The sequence below is a fragment of the Pinus tabuliformis genome, chromosome X, assembly GCF_031772625.1.
Source record: "Pinus tabuliformis cultivar Carrire ecotype Pingquan chromosome X, CPIR1, whole genome shotgun sequence".
Classification (NCBI taxonomy): Eukaryota; Viridiplantae; Streptophyta; class Pinopsida; order Pinales; family Pinaceae; genus Pinus; species Pinus tabuliformis.
This window is the reverse complement of record NC_142308.1, coordinates 584,625,806-584,643,954: the sequence shown is the minus strand read 5'-3', so window position 1 is coordinate 584,643,954 and position 18,149 is coordinate 584,625,806.

Here is an 18,149-nt window from a genome sequence, read left to right as displayed (position 1 = left end):
AAGGGAGGGAAGAGAGTGAAGGAGATAGGGAGGAGATAATGACAAAGTTAAAGGGTTGAGAGAGAGAGAGAGAGATGGGGGGGAAGACAAAGGGAGGTGTGAGAGGAAGGAAATGGGAGAGGACTTGAGAGAGAGAAGGAGAGAGGGATGGAGAGATAGATGGAGTTGGGGGGGGAGGGAGAGAGAGGAAGGGAAGAATAAATACATTAAGAGAGAATGGCGGAGAGAGAGAGAGGGGGTGACAAGTGAGAGATGGAGATAGAGTTAGAGAATAGAAAAGGAAGAGAGAGAGAGAGAAGGAGAGATAGATCCAACCTAGATATGGTATGTGTATATATAAAAACCAACCTAGATCTATATTAACCATAGATCTATCAAGTGTTGAGAGGGATCAAATCTCTTTAGGTGCAAACCTCTTTTTTTAGTGCAAAACTTGAGGAAAGGTTTTCACCTTGAAAGATTTGGTCCCTCTCGACGCTTGATAAATTCAGGGTTAAGATGGATCTAGGCTAGTATATTACAAATACACTTTTCCAAATGATACAAGCAAAATATATATTTATATATTTTTCAATTTATAAGTATATAAAAAATTAAAATATATATATATATATATATATATATATATATAATTTTATTTTATATGTGTAATTTATTTTTTAATAAATTTTTATCCTTCATTATAAAATAAAATGTTATATTATTATATAATCTCTTAATTAATTGAAATTAATAATAATGATTTATTAGTCTCTACCATCAGGCATGGGAGTATAGTAATCGAAATGGTCTCATTAGCGTTAGTATGTATGACAAATAACCTGAAGTTTTTAGCCGCTAAATTTTTTGCAGCCTATGAATTTTTTGTATTAATTTTTTAGGACCAATCAACATAATCATCGTCTTATTTGGCCTCATACCAAGGCCAAATATTAGGGTAAACATAGATAATGAAATACAATTTGAAACTAAAATGAACTAATGCTAGCATTAATTTTCAAACAATTTGTGCTAAGCAAACTATATTGTCCACCACTACATGTATGTCTGCCATCGTTTCTATCTACATGTAAGAGGTGCCACCGCTTTTGTTTACATGTAACCAAGTGTCATACAATTGAAAACATTTTTTCATACACGTGATCCCTCTATATCCACACCAAAACAATATTTCACCTCCTCGATGCTCTGCACTAACAATATTTATTTTAGATAGTTGGAATAGAAAGACAATTCACTAGAGTAGCAAGACAACTTACGGGAGGAACCAACTCTACATTAACTACTTATTATTGATAGCCAAAGGCAGAGGGTCTTCAGGTCAAAGGCGGTCTTCTTCCTTCAACTTGGCCAACCCCCACATTGTCACTTCGAGTAGGTAGGTAGGTTGTAGCAAGCTCCCACGTGAGGTTGGATGGTCGACTAACCAGAAAGGGTTGGTCGAACGTGGGTGGCTATTATTTTTTGGGAGAATCCACCATGACCATCTGGTTCTTAATCTGGAAAATCTGGTGCTTCATTCCTAACATCTAGCTCTAAATCCCTATTATGAAAATCTAAATCACGATCACAAGCATTTGGGTAAGCATATGCTATATAGAGATATGATTTAGCTGCTTCACATGTAGGATGATTATACAATAAACTAATAAAAATGCCAGCGTTTTTTTAACTTAGACTCAAGGGGAGCCATACATGCTTAATTTTAAGCACAAACAGAAACACATAAATGAAAAATGTTATATCCACAAGCAACAACAGGATGGCTGATTCAGTCTTCCCTATTTGCAGCCTGAAAAACAACATCTGTGAGTGCTTATATCTGGGTTTCTTCTTATGCAGGCTATAATCTTGAATTGTTTCTTGCTTTATTGCATTCCCTTCCTTTCCTCTACCTTTCCTCCTGAATTCTTCACTGATGGTGATAAAACTGTAATTGGGTTGCTATAGCTCCTACTTATGCTCTCTTTGCTATCTTTGTTCCTTGCTTTGCAGGATGAGAAACACTGGAATTATTAGATGTAGCAGTGGTGACGAGTGTTGCTAGTTTTGCATGTAGGCTCCTTTCTTGTCACGTGTTACCACTAGAGAAGATTTGTTCCATCATTATGGTTGCCTACCTACCTGGATGTAGTGGTCATGGTGGTACAATGGTGGCCAACCTATTCACCCAAAATAATTTCCCTATTTAGAAGTCAGTTAGCCGATTCAGGATTGGAGGTGTTAGGTGTCTTGGGATTGATGGGGGAGTGCTTAGACGACTAGCTGGAAGAGTTGGGATTAATGGAAGGTGACCCACTGAAAATCCAGGCTTGATTTATGGTAAAGCCTGTGGGCGCCTGTTTCTGACCTATTCATGACCTATGTTTCTGGTTCAACTATGCATTTCTATTCCAGTCCCTTTCTTTTTTTGTCTTCTTTGTGTCTTTCTTTGTGGAACCTTTGCTTTTCTTTCTGCTTATTTTCTGGTCTCTTTTCACCATTTCAACAGAAAACACATAACATGAATAATAGCATTCATTACATAGTCATCTTAGATAGATCCTCCAACCAACATGAGATTCTACTTCATCAAGAATACTTAATAGGAAATAGAAGGTTGCATAAACACACTTGGGTTTACTAAACTACCTCTACCATTATGACTATTATTTTGATCACTTAGACTACTATTCTGAGTACTGGAAGAGTTCGACAGATGATTAGTTTTTACCTCAAATATTGCAGTTTTATTTGGAGGTTCTGGTGTGTCAAAGTGTCAATCTAGAGAGAAATGTTCTGATCTTTCTTTTGATCTAAGATGCCAGCCATCCTCTTCGCAGTGAAATATTGGAACTTGGGAATCAATACCTTCAACACTTGGTGATCAGGAGCTCAAAATTTTCCTAAAAATCAAAGTTTTCATAATGGTGTGGAACCTAAATGACCGCATAGTGCTCATCATCCTGAATCCAGCACAACTCATTTCGCGCAAAATAGACACTGTATGCTCCCAGAAACTTGATCTGTTCGTTTTGCCAAACAGGTGAATTTAAAAAAGAAGGAAAGTCCAGTCAATAGTCCGTATTGCTGACGTGACGCTGACTGGGCAGGTGAGATGGAAGTTTGACTAGTCAATGAATCTTCTTCGATGAATGAGGAGATGACAAGTGTCATCACAACATAGGTCGAATTGGTGGATTTTCATTGGTTTAATGGTTTATAGGTGGACCAATAGGGAGGTGACACGTGGCTAAGCCTAGGGCCGCCACGTGTCCTCTCCAGGGTCAATCAAAATTTTGTTGGGCAGAGGTCGATATCGAACCCGCGACCTCGCCCGGAAAAATGCCAAGCCTTACCACTCCTCCTGCATGATGGTTCTTAACTACAAAGTGTCATGGGTTGGTGTTATTATTTGTTAACCGCCAGGTTAGGGGGCGGGCAGACTTAACCGCCCCCCATGTGACCACTTTACCGCCTACCGCAAATGGTTATGTGATGCCACTGCCATAGTAACTACCACCGCGACCACTGGTCCAAGCCACATGTGAACACCATGCCGCTAACCGCTAACATTAAAACGTGACCACTGGAGGGAAGACCGTCTACCTAACCGCTAGACCCTAACTGCGTCATGTGACCGGTAGAGCTAAGATTTTTTATAACCACTGGTGGGATTATGGGCAGAATTAATTGTCCTATAATTTTTCCTTGTGATGCGAGAAATTTTCGCCCAGTTAACGCTTTTTTGGGGCGAAATTGTAGGATCGGTGCTGGTTTTTGAGCAATTTGTGGAGAGAATAATGGCCTAACTAGGAGAGGTCATAACTTCTCCAGTTTTCAACCAAATTGGGTGCAAAAAAGAGGCTAGATAGCTATTTTGGACATTATGGACTCATTGGAGAAGGTCTCGGGATCAACATAGCACTTCTAGATATGCTTTTTGCAAATTGAAGCCTATGGGTGCCATGGACAACTAGAGTGTTGATTTAGTTTATGGAGGAGTTTGAAGATGGAGATGACCTTGAAGGGTTCTTCCAACCTCCATGTGCTTTCTGGAACAACCATTACATCAGTGTTGTAGCTATATTTCCTCTTTTCTCTATATGTGTTTTGGAGAAGAGAATTGTTTATGCACTTCAAGTGGATTGTGGTACTGTTTATGCTCTTTGAAATTGGAGTATGGGGTCTTGGTGTAAGATGCCTATGTTTGCTGAAGGTTTACATGTTTGACTATAGGTTAACATGTGTATGGAGTGAGAAATCTTGTAGAAGTAGTTTCTTTGAAGGATAAACTAGCCATTCCATTTCAGTAGTTTATGTACTCTTCCTTTCTAGACATTGAGCATAATGAGAAGGGGTCATGCCATTAGAGATGATCCAAGGAGATGTAGCCCAGGAGGGGTGAACTCCTTTAACAATGGATGGTGTATTACTGATTGATGCATGCTTCCATTTAGTTTTTTGATTTAATGTTTAAATTTTTTCATGAAACTAGGTTAAGAAAACACACATAAAAACTCATGTTTTTACTTGCTATTTTGGAGTACAACCCTCAAGCACATTTTTATATTCTAATGAGGATCTTAGCATAGAAATATAATATTCAAAATTCAGATCAAGTTGGTATTAGAGCACTGGTTTTCTTCATGCAAGGAGGAATTGATTGTTGTTGCAAGTGAATTTGTTTTGAAGCTCAAGTGAGGAGAAGGTATTGGAAAGGAGAGAAAGATTGTTACAATCTCTACCACCAGTTTTACCTCATGTTTTAGTAGAAGCTTCAAGCAACGCATGTCCCATGGAGGAGAGCCTGCAAGAATGCCAGAGTATGTGAAGACTTTTAGAAAAGTTTTCTTAGATATGGCAGAAATTGTGAAAATCCTCTATGAAGAGAGGAATATCAAATTGCAAGGTGAAAGCTCTAGACCTCCAAGAGGAGAATGTTCTCCAAGGGAAGAAGGTAACAATAATGGTGATAAACCACCATCTTCATGTTTTTCTACAACTCTTATGCAAGATGCTAGTGTAGAAATTTCTTCAAAGAAGGAAGATGGACAAGTTTTTACCTTTTGTCCACATGATGTGGAGGATGAGGTTCTATCAGCACCCAAATTTAAGGAGCTGAAAGAAGAGAGCCAAAGAGTCCAAGAGGACACATCTAGAATCAAAAGGGAGTTTGAAAACATCTTTGTTTTTCAATCAAAAGATGAGGCAAATGGTAAGCATTTACATGCTTCTTCTTTGCATGAAAGTGTTGATGTAAATTCATTTGCAGCCTTTGAAAAAAATAGTAAAGGCATTGGATCCAAGCTCTTGACCAAGATGGGTTACAAGGGAGGAGACCTTGGAGTGAACCATCAAGGCATATAAATCCAATTGAAACAAAGTAGAGGCCTAAATATGAAGACTTGGGCTATGTTACAAAAGGAGAATGGTCTTCTAGCGACAACTCATGGGTATCATGTTCATTTTTCTATAAGAGAGGGCATGAGGAGGCAAGATGTTGTGATTTGCATCCAAAATTGTTACCTGCCTGGATCCTCAAGAATAAGGAGAACTTGAAGTGCAAAACATCTCCAAAGATAGATGAAAATTTTTAAGAAGAAACAAAGTTAAGTTCTTCTTACCATGCAAGTTCCTCATGCAAGAAGCGTAAGCCAAAGGACAACAAAAAGAGGTATAATCATCCTATTAATTCAAATGATTTTCATAATGGAAAACAACATATTGATTTTAATAACATGTTGAGGAATGTGTTTCCATGAACCTTTTTCCTTTCATCTAACCATTCTGTAGATAAGTGCTATAAAATAAAAGCAATCATCAAGAAGATGTTTATGTCTAAAGGAGTTGAGACCGAAAAGAGAAAATATCATCAAAGGTTAAAGGCATGTGAGCCAAGGGAAGCTCAAAATAACTTTTGCACTCACTGCAATATCAGTGGGCATTGGGTCGAGAAGTGTTGGAAATTGTTTCCACAACTTCATCCTAGTAAGGGAAAGCAAAATATGCAAGCACTAGAAGAGGAAGTGAAAAAAGAAAAAGTGGCACAAGATGCGACCATCCTTGAAGTAACTTCAGAAGAAGAGGAAGTTCAAATAGAGGGTTCATTTACTTGGTTTGGTACGAAATGGGCAGACTATTTGTCTAGATGAAGTTTGTAAATATTTGTTTTGCATTAGTTGCATATCCCCATAGTTGGGTAACTTGTAAAAGTGATGTTCATAAATAAATCACTTATATGCAACAGTGTTTTCTTTGGGCATTATTATGCTAGTTTGGCTTGTTGATAGTCAATTTGAATGGAAAATTTGGGAGTCAAGTTATTCCATTTTGTAAAATGCATTTCTATTTGTAGTTTAAGAAAGCATTTTAAAATTGTTGTATGAGTAGTTGCAACACATTCAATATGTTACAAATGTGTTAAGCACTCAAGTTATACAAGTATTCACTATGTGAAGCTTGTTTTGGTTCATTTTTCAAAGTATTTTAGGATCTTATCCTTGATAAGGATTTTGCAAATGAGAGCCTTGGAATTCTTCTTGGGAAGGATGTTGTTGTGGATGGCCATAGCGACATGGACAAGCCGAGAAGAACATCAAACTTGAATTCTTTGGTTAAGTTATATTTCAAGTTCAGCTTGAGAAAGAGCCAAGACAAATACAAGTCAGGGCACTACAAACATCGATTAGATCGAGTTTCGAAAAATGAAGGAACTGTACCTTCAAATGTTGAACAATTGAAATTAAAATTGTGGAGACCAAAAGTTTTTTAGTGGTGAAGAGTGATCAGGAGCTCAAAATTTTCCCAAAAATCAAAGTTGTCAGAATGGTGTGGAACCTAAATGACTGCGTAGTGCTCGTCGTCTTGAATCCTGCACAACTCATTTTGCGCAAAACATACACCATATGCTCCCAGAAATGCGATCTGTTCATTTTTCCAAATAGGTGAATTCAAAAAAAAAGGACAACCCAGTCAACAGTCCGTAATGCTGACGTGGCGCTAACTGGGCAGGCGAGATGGAATTTTTACTAGTTAATAAATATTCTTTGGTGAATGAGGATATGACAAGTGTCATCACCGTACTAGTCGAATTGGCGAAATTTCATTGGTTTAATGGTTTATAGGTGGACCAACAGGGAGGTGACATGTGGATAAGCTTGGGGCCACCACGTGTCCTCCCCGGGGTTAATCAAAATTTTGTTGGGCAGAGGTTAGGCTCAAACTCGTGACCTCACTCAGAACAACACCAAGCCTTACCACTCCTCCTACATGATGGTTCTTAACTACAAAGGGTCGCAGGTTGGTGTTATTATTTGCTAACCTCTAGGTTGGGGGGCAGGTGGACTTACATGTGACCCCTTTACCACCTACCACAAACGATTATGTGATGCCACTGCCACGGTAATTGCTACCATGATCGCCGATCCAAGCCACATGTGAACACCATGCCTCTAACCGCTAACCTTAAACCGTGACCGCAAGAGGGAAGGTCATCTACCTAACCACCAGAACCTAACTGCACCATGTGACTGGTAGGGCTGACATTTTTTATAACTACCAATGGGATTATGGGTGGAATTGACCGTCCTACAATTTCACCAGGTGGTGCATGAAATTTTCGCCCAGTTAGTGCTTTTTGGGAAGAAATTGTAGGATCGGTGCCTGTTTTTGAGAAATTTGTGGAGTGAATAGTGGCCTATCTAGGAGAGGTCATAACTTCTCCATTTTTCAACCAAATTGGGTGCAAAAAGAGGGTAGATAGTCATTTTTGGACATTTTGGACTCATTGGAGCAGGTCTCATGATCAAAGGAGCACTTCTGGATAGGATTTTTGCAAATTGATACATATGGGTGCCATGGAAGACCAAAGTGTTGATTTAGTTTATGGGGGAGTTTGAAGATGGAGATGACCTTGCAGGGTCTTCCAGCCTCCATGTGTTTTTTACAACAACCATTACATCAGCGTTGTAGCTCTATTTCCTCTTTTCTCTATATGTGTTTTGGAGAAGAGATTTGTTTATGTACTTCAAGTGGATTGTGGTACTATTTATGATCTTTGAAATTGGAGTATGGGGTCTTGGTGTAAGATACCTATGTTTGTTAAAGGTTTACATGTTTGACTATAGGTTAACATGTGTATGGAGTGAGAACTCTTGCAGAAGTTGTTTCTTTGAAGGAGAAACTAACCATTTCATTTCAGTAGTTTATGTACTCTTCCTTTCTAGACATTGAGCATAATGAGAAGGGGTCATGCCTTTAGAGTTGATCCAAGGAGATGTAGCCCAAGAGGGGTGAACTCCTTTAACAATGGCTGGTGTATTACTGATTGATTCATGCTTCCATTCAGTGTTTTGATTTCATGTTTAAATTTTTTCATGAAACTAGCTTAAGAAAACACACATAAAACTCATGATTTTACTTGCTATTTTGGAGTACAAACCTCAAGCATATTTTTATATTATGATGATGATGTTAGCATAGAAATCTAATATTCCAAATTCAGATCACTTGGCACGCATGCAAGGTCAGCATGACAAGCATCTATTTTTAATTTAATTTTGCTTCAAGAATGAAACTTGGGAATCAATTCCTCTGATACCTGGGATGCATGCAAGGTCAACCTCACAAGCCTCTATTTTTAATTTAATTTTACTTTATTAGTATTATTTAAAAATAAAATTCTAACATTCACATTGAGTTACTCACACTTTATTTCTTATTATTGTGCTCCACCCTATCGTTGTGGGATTATCCACGTCTTGAAAAGTTGTGGCATTGAGTTACTTGCTCTTTCGGGCCCCCTTATCCTATGGTCTCTGGACCATGAGTGATTTCAAAGTGGGTTGTACTAATGTCTTTATGCTATGTGGGTTATGTAAATGTGTTTGGGGTGGGTTCCCTACTATTTGATTTTATTTGCCTATGGCTAAACAAATTCTAGCAACATTTGGTGGGCCACCATAATGAATGAATTGGGGGGGGGGGGGGGGGGGGTGGTTGCCACTGATTATTTCCCAACTTGGTCTTGGATACTCATTATGGAAATACATATTAGACGACTATCCCTTCTCCCATTCACTCAAATATGGTTTCATATGTTTCTGTTCTATTCGCATTCACATACATTGATAGTTTTGAAAATAGATAATGAGAGGACAAAGTTGATATTAAATTCCCTTATTTTCCCATTTTTGAGGGTTCATAGCAACATTGCTAACAAATAAATTTTTTACATTAATATCCCCATCGGGTCTTCCCCATAAGCCGATTCGATTTTGCTTGTTTTTTTCCGGTGCTTGCTTGCTCTCTAGCATATAGAACCCGTTGAATCTTTCCAAAGTAAGTAAGTAAGGCAACAGAGAAGCAAGGACCAACAACTAGTAATTCTGGCTTTTGGGTTAGCAGGGCGTTTCAGTCTAGTTGTATATCTAGACTGGGATTATGAATTTTGCGAGATTGAGATTATGTATTTTATTCTCTCTTTTTAGTTCTAATAATGAGTTTGGGCTCCTCCTTCATACCAATATTAACTGTATTTGTTTACAATTTCTCATGGTAGTAGATTTGACTACTTGTATCCGTAGTATATTTGGCGATGCTGCAATCTCCACCAATATGCCATCACTATTTGCAGGAGCATAGGCAAATCCATATGGCCAAATATGACCTATCTAAGCACTTGTACATGCCAAACATCCACAACCAACGAATCATATATCATTCCATTTGGAGAAGGCAGAGATTAGAGATTGTTTGTTTGATAGTTTAGAACTTTTGGCACATTTTACATACACATTAGTAGAATTAAGAAAAAGAACAAATAGATGCAGCAAATTATTTGGGAATGTTTGCGACTATTGCGCTCAATTCCAACACAACGAAAAGCAATCATGATTTCAAAGGATTATGTCCCTTGGTAAGACAAGACTCTTGTAATTTGCTTTCAAATTCCATTACCACTGGCAGGGACTTGTTACTTCACAACTTCTCTTGTTTAAACATAAAGATACATCAATACAGCTTATATAAAGATACATCAATACATAGAACCCAATTATTTGATCCACATTGTCCAAATTAAAATATGTTAAATATAATATTCTTGAAAAACAAAAATGCATGGGCATGTTGTATGGTTAGATAGAAAAAGACAATGATTAACTATGGTCTTTAAAAAGTGCATAGGGACATACTCCAAATATTTGTTTATACCTATGAGAGGAACTTTTTACTTTAATGTGTATTTTGAAAAAATAAATTAAAAAATATTAATATAAGATTTAATATATTATAATTTTTATATTAATAAGAGATCATAGAATATAATTATTATTGTCTTAAAATTAAAAATATATGTTTATTATTATTTATTATTATTTTTAAATGTGATTTGTAAATTTATTTCTCTCAAAATTTATATATTTGTCTTATTAGTCCCTGCCATCTCGCAATGGCATGGGACTATAGTAATTAATTTTTTGTCCCTTGACATTAGTTGGTCGTGCGTTTTCGAATGTTTTTAATTTCATGTGAGGTTATTTATTTTATTAGCCATCTCATTCAATTGATGGTCTTATTTGGCCTCTTCCCGAGGCAGAAGAGGCTGGACCATAGGTTGTTCTCGTTTTAGCCTGTTCATTATTAGTTAATGTTTGTAGTTAATGTTTGGAGTACCGAACTAATGCTAACATTAGTTTTCCATTAGTTTGAGCATATTGGTTTATTTGCAGGTTGGGTTATTCAATGTGTGCATGCAAATGCAGGTGTAGGTGTGCATGCAGATGCAGGTGGATGGACTTCCTCTGTCTCATCTTTCTCCTACCCTTCCTCTTTCTCTTGCCCTTCCTGAATTCCAAGGGCTTAATTCCGAAGGGTCTTCCCGAAGTGCTTGGCTATGTTCCTAAAAATTCTGAAACTTCCTCTACAACAGGTTGTGGGCGCAACATCCTGGACTGCACTCTGGATTGGACGCTTTCAGTACGGGTTACTCAGAGCTATAAGCAAGAAGGTTACTTGCACAGGCAACTGACTCCTCTTCAATAGAGATGAATAGATAGGACAGTTGGCTAATCAATCTTAGAGATCCCCCCCCCTTCCCCATTAAGCGGGTTGAACTGAAGCTAAGCGGGGTTTCACCTTCCCCTCGCTATTCCTCTTGAAGTAAAAGGTTTCACCTTTTTCCCCTTTCTCGCTTGGCTCGGGAAAGGTTTTTCCTTATCTATCTAGTGGGGAAAATGGAGTAGAGTTTGTAGTATTATGTAGTGGAATAGATTCTAGAAAATATTTGCATTTGTTGTTTTCATTTAGCAAAACCTCCTTTTTAGAGGGGCCGAGGAAACACAGCTCATTGCAGTACTCATTGGTCGGATCAACCAACCTTGCCCCCTTCTGCCTCCCTTTTTTCTCATAATGCAAAAGACTTCAACCTTAAGGTACTAGCTATAGTCATTGTATTAGCTGCATGACTGCCTTTGAAAGTCAAGCAGGGAGATAAAATAGATCTAAGCAAGTATAAATCGAGATACGGGTATCCAGATAAATATTTGGAACTGAGCAGGATGATGTTGGCTTTTCTTCTTACTTAGATGCTTGGAATGCTGCCTATCCTGAAACCCTATCCTAGAACTAAGCTAAGCAAGGTGGTGGGGGCTAGTTCTAGTGATTTTTAAGCATGATAGAAGGAAGGAAGGAACCCATGGCATTAGCAAGGGCAGAAAAAATGAAACCTATGCGATGGCAAGCTTAGTGACATGGAAACAGAGGTACCATTTTTCTTCCCGATTCCCTCTGGCAAACTAGTCTTTTTCGCAAAATATTCTCTTTTGCTTCTCTTCTGGCAGAGAGCTTTGCATATACACTGTCAAACTTGTCAAGACCTGTCCCATGTCTCTGCCAGTATCTTGATCTTGGAAGAACTGAGATCCTTAACAGTGCAGGGAAGGTGCCTAACAATAGTAGTACCTGGTATTGTTTTGGTGCTTGGATAAGTGGCTGCTCACTCATCACTCATCATCTGAACAGTCAGGGAGGTTAGACGATTAAACAGCCAACAATACCTGGTATTGTTTTGGCACTTACATTAATGGTTGCTTACTCATCATCTGAATAGGCAGTGCTCACTCATCGTCTGAATAGGCAGGGAGCTTAGATGGTTAAACAACCAACAACATAAACATCCGAGCCAGCATCTAAGGTAGCAAGAAGAGCAATGGTGCTGAACAGGGAATATGACATTTGTTTGGGAAGCTATGACATTTGTGCTGGTTAACCTACAAGGATGATTTGATGGAGGTTAACGTAATTTAGGTCATTTGTACGTGTTCTCATCATTTGAATAGTCAGGGAGGTTAGACAGTTAAACAACCAACAATACCTAGTATTGTTTTGGCGCTTGAATTAATGGCTTCTCACTCATCATCTGAACAGGCAATGCTCACTCATCGTCTGAACAGGCAGGGAGCTTAGACGATTAAACAGCCAACAGTGTAAACATATGAGCCAACAACTAAGGTAGCAAGAAGAGCAATGGTGCTGAACAGGGAATATGACATCTGTTTGGGAAGCTATGACATCTGTGCTGGTTAACCTGCAAGGCTGATTTGATGGAGGTTAATGTAAATCAAGTCATTTGTACGTGTTAGTTGCTAATAATTCATTGTGAACACATTTCATTCTATTCAGCATTATCCATGCAGCATCGACATACGTGTAAGTTACTTTTGTTTTTATATAATAAAGTTAGAAATAATTTAGTGGTGACCTCGCTTCCACTTTTATTTTTGCTTCCACTCCACTACATTGGTTTATATCAGGTACTATTTATGTTATTACATTGTATTGACATATTTTACCCTCTGTAGGGTTTGTGTTTTTGAGCTAGGCTATTACGGTTATGGTTGAAACTCGATCCTGCTATATGTAATGGAAAATTTATTTGAAAACGGGTTTTGTTTTTCTTTTGGTCCTTTCAGAGGAATGATGTTAAAAGGATTTTGTGTTTTTATCAGAGTTTTTATATTGGGTGGTTTTTATATTTTATGTTGTGTAGGGTTTCAGTTTTTTATCTAGGCTGTTATGGTTATGATTGAACTCTCGCCCCTCACCCTTATTAGGTTGGGAACTGACCTTAACCCAACCCATGTGGCTGACCTTATATGAGGGGATACAACTCGGCTTGGGTTTGATTCCCTCCGGCTCGTCTTTGGTTGCCTCTACTATGGTGACTGGGTAGCATGGGCTGTCCTAAATATGGCAGTGTGAAGGATAAGCCCATTTTTAAACTCGTACTTACAGGGATATAATTAATTAAGATAGAAGATGCCTTCTTGTACGTATGCCCTATAGTGTGTAAATTTTTGTAAAGCATGTGGCAAGTCCATATCATTTGGTCATGGTGTAATTCCTCTCCAATCCGAAGTACATAAAGGAGTGGCTCATCTCCTAGATGGCTTCTTAAACCCAATCCATGTATAGAGTGGCTTTCTCTACTAGTGCTGATCCACCACTGCCAGTAGACAATCGCCGTGTGAGCTCTGATTAAGTTATACAAAGCAATAAGTCTCGTATCAATGCCTCTGTAAATGCTACTTGTTGCTTAAATAGGTCAGCTCTTTAGACTCCAAGACTAAGGTATTCCAGATTTGCTAACCATATGGTTTCTATGGAGCTTCAACAACTCTTCAGCAATATAATCAAGAGCATTTGAACTTAGGAAGGAAACATTAACAAATATTCATGCATAGATCTTGAACAATGTAACACAAGATACATACCTTGTCAATTTTCCCTGTTCATACCTTCAATAGATGAATGTTATCTTCCTGTAACAGAGATACCTCAAACTTCTAGTTGTTGGGCTACAAAGAATTCTTTTAAGCTGCTAGCAATGTTCCTCTTGGTTCACATGGATTGCATGTGCACAGTCATAGCAAGGTGATTCTCCATTAGCTCACAGGGTTGAGTTACTTTCTCAACTAGTTCAATCTCATATCTAGGTTTGCTACTTTCAACGTCCTCTTTTGGCCACTATAACTTGAAAGCACCTTTGCAAGGCTTACGAATCCCAACCTAGACCCACAAATTGATTGATAGCTTTCCCCCCACCATTTCTGCCAGCCATTTCTTCCAATGCCCACTCCAGCCACCCAGTGCCAGAAAGCCAGAGAGAAAGCCATTTCCCTTTTAGACAGACAGAAAGCAAAACCTTTCCCAAGTGGAATCTAGAACTTTTTCACAGAGGCATGCTTCAAGAAGACAATTCTCAGGGATCTTGTCCCTAAAAATAGAATTTTCCTTCAGGGATCTCAACCTTATACACCCAACAAGAGGTTGCCTAGCAAGTCACTAGGTATTGGCCTAGTGTACAAGATCATCAATTTGGACCTTTGCGTTAACTTGGACCTCTATCTTCAGGTGAATAATCCCACCACACCCAACTTTTCATGTATTGTTCTTAGTTTCCCCATGAAAATTTACTTTGCTTTGGTCATCATTTTCAGGTTGTCTGATCTTCTTGGGGGTTGTCATCTGACATTTATCAATAAAATTGAGGTGTACTTTACTTATTCAAAGAAATGATTTGTTGTTATAGATTCTAGGGAAATCTTTCAGCTTTTAGTATTTCTATTTCAGCTATATTATAGGCTGTTGGAGCAAAAGAAAAAATGATATCCTATCAAGAATTATGTACCTAAAAAACTAGAGTTCTCATATAGGAACTTTAAATGGGAAGAATGACTATCCTCTACTGGGCCATTCTCTAGAGTAGAATGATTGTCCCATTCTGGACTACTAGCCCTAAGGTAAAATGTTTGTCCATGATACTATTGAACCATATTCCCTAATCTTGTCAAACATGACACATAGGGAATATGTCTATCCTCTTACTGAGAAGTTATCTTAACAAGTCCAAGCTTGTCCCTAAAGTGCAAGTAATTCATCTACATCTAGGACAAGCTTGTCAAAGGCCTATCACAACTTTGGCTACAAAATATAATTCTTAAAGATTGCCTCAAAACTAGAGAATTAAACTGCTCCCTCTGAGTCCAAAGCTTCTTTTAAATTCAAGGTTCTTTTTGTATCAAAAGCTCCCTCTAAATCCACATGCATGATGCATTCAACCAAGGTTGTCAAATTGAGATCAGATGCACATTTAAGGTTGTTACAACTAAAGAAATAATCTGTGCTTTTAAGTATGCATTCACCAAACAAAACCCAGCCAAGTTGAAGCCACTCTTCAATGAGCCATCGAAAGGAACAAATGGGGTAATAGATAAATGGATTGAGTTCAAATGGGTTGAAAGAGCTATTCATGTTGATGCAATCAATCAAATCGAGTGGTAATGGTGTCAATGAAGCCATGAGAAGCCTTTTTGGGACCTTTTTGAGAATATTTGTAAGATTATGTCCATCATTCATACTCAAAGTCTATTTTCGTTGTGCTTTTGTTTGTCTGTTATACACCCAACAAGAGGTTGCCTATCAAGTCACTAGGTATTGGCCTAGTGTACAAGATCATCAATTTGGACCTCTGTCTTAACTTGGACCTCTGTCTTCAGGTAAAGTTCAAATCTTAGTCTTGATTCTCCAAAGAGTCAAAGTAAAGTGTCCTCAGGCCATCTTCAGATTACAATAGGTTGCTTAGCAAGTTACTAGGTATTGGCCTAGTGTACAAGATCATTAATTCAGACCTCTGTCTTAACTTGGACCTCTGTCTTCACGTGAAGTTCAAATCTCAGTCTTCAAACTTACACTGTGTGAGTGTCGTTTGTCAGAGCATAGGTGTTGACGTAGTGTGCATGGTAGAGTTTATACGGAGCTGCAGTTGATTGAAGTGGTATAGTTAGATTAACCTACAAGCTATTGAAATACTACCTAGTTAAGGTAATACTAGTTCAATCATTAGATAGGGTCATAATAATATATGAATAGGAAATCTATGTCCATGATACTATTGAACCATATTCGCTAATCTGGTCAAACATGACACATAGGGAATATGTCTATCCTCTTATTGAGAACCTATCTTCTCAAAGGCCTATCACAGCGTAACGCGTTGGCTATAAAATATAATTCTTAAAGACTGCCTCAAAACTAGAGAATTAAACTGCTCCCTCCAAGTCCAAAGCTTCTTTTAAATTCAAGGTTCTTTTTGTATCAAAAGCTCCCTCTAAATCCACAGCTCTTTCAAGATTCAAAGCTCCCTTTGAATCCTGAGGCTAGTGACAAACTTTGTCCTTGTTTTGATATTATGACTTCCCATAACCTACCAATCTAATTGTGAGTTCTACAAGAATCTAATTGCGAGTTCTACAAGAATGCATATGTTGTTACAGGTTCCAGATTTGCTAACCATATGCTTTCTATGGAACTTCTACAGCTCTTCAGCAATATAATCCACTTAAGAGTTCTGTTCTTGTGGCCAATGCGATTTCAAACTAATAGGTTCTGCTTGAGCAACTACCCCACTCAATGCAGAGACTTGCTACCTCGCATCTTCCCTTATTTTTTTAAAATTTAAAATTTTATTTACTTTTTAAATGTGATGAGTAATTTTTTTTTCTCACCTTTTAAAATTTATATATTCATTATACTTTTTCACATTTTATATTTTATCTTGTAAAATAGTTTAGATGTTTTTGAAATATTTACTCCCTCTTTATTTCCTCTCTTTGCAACCAAAGAATTCAATTGGTAAATTTAATCTTTAAAATCTTATTAATCATACAAAATATAATGCACATCCCTGAATTGTTTTAGATATGGTTATTTGTACATTTATTTATTTTCTATAACAACAATGATTTGCATACGTTTACCCCTTTTGTTTATTAATATGTCTTCTCACATTAATTTATTCGAACAATGCTACTAAGAAAAGGAATTTTAGTGGAGGTAATTTTTAAAATTTCGCATTTATGAAGGTTTTGAGCAAAAGATTTTTGATGACACAATCGGTGAAGGCACTAGTTGACTCATGATGGATTACCACTCTTCATATAATAATAGTGGACACTAGGGACATTAACATAAAAATATCCAAATATCAAATGTTCCAAAGAGGACTAATGTGTATTAATTTGTCTACTATTTAAGACACTTACGAATTTATTTTTTCCGTAAAATAGGGTGCCACCGTAAATGGTGCACCTACGCATCAAGGACAAGAGTGCATTGGTACAATGATGGAAGAAGTGCATAGCAGATAGGGTAAAAGTAAATAATAGCCCATGGTACAATGATGGAAGAAGTGCATCGCACATGGGGTAAAAGTAAATAATAGGCCATGGTTTCATTTTAGTAATTATACACCCTAAATAGTGCATCATTATTATGTATTGACACTCTATAGTGTTGTTTGTAGGCCATGTCATTTACACCTTAAACAATGCACCATTGTTATTATGTATGGACACTATTTAGGGTTGGTGGTAGCCATTTCATGACACATGATTTGTGTGATTACAATGTGTCATTATTAGTTGTGTGCACCACAAATGTAACACATGCCAATGTGTAGCACCTCTTCACATCATTCTCGGTAACGTTATTCACTCATTAAAATAGATATGGTATAAGAGATTTGTTTTAACATATTATTGGTTACCTTGTAAATGGAACAACATACAACAAATTCATAACTATTTTTCATTTTCCAAATGATAAGTATTCTAAAATTAAATATCACATTGAATTTAAATAACATGATGAGTTGAGTAAGGATTTAGTAACCTTATAGCTTCATTTTAATATTTAACATTTAAACAAAAACATATCAGAATACTAGGGGAAATACCTCCATAGATTAAAATTAATCACTTGTAGTGTCGTCCAACAAGCAATAGGAAGATGCATCCATTTTTCAACAAGCTTCAACCTCTCAACCCCCCTTTTTCTTCCCTTGCAAGACAACTTCCTCCTCTCTATTTATCAAGTCTCACAAACCCCTCTGCAAGTCTCGTGAACGACCCTCATTAATATCCATCAACCACCACTTCTAGATTTTTTAGGAAAAGTTAATTGAGATAAAATAATCTACGAATTGCATAAAATAACATTCAAAGTGTTTCTTCTCATATTAACTTATAAACGCAACCTATAAATTTACACAAAATTTATGACAACCCACCATACCAATTTAATTAATGATACCCACCAACAATCAAACC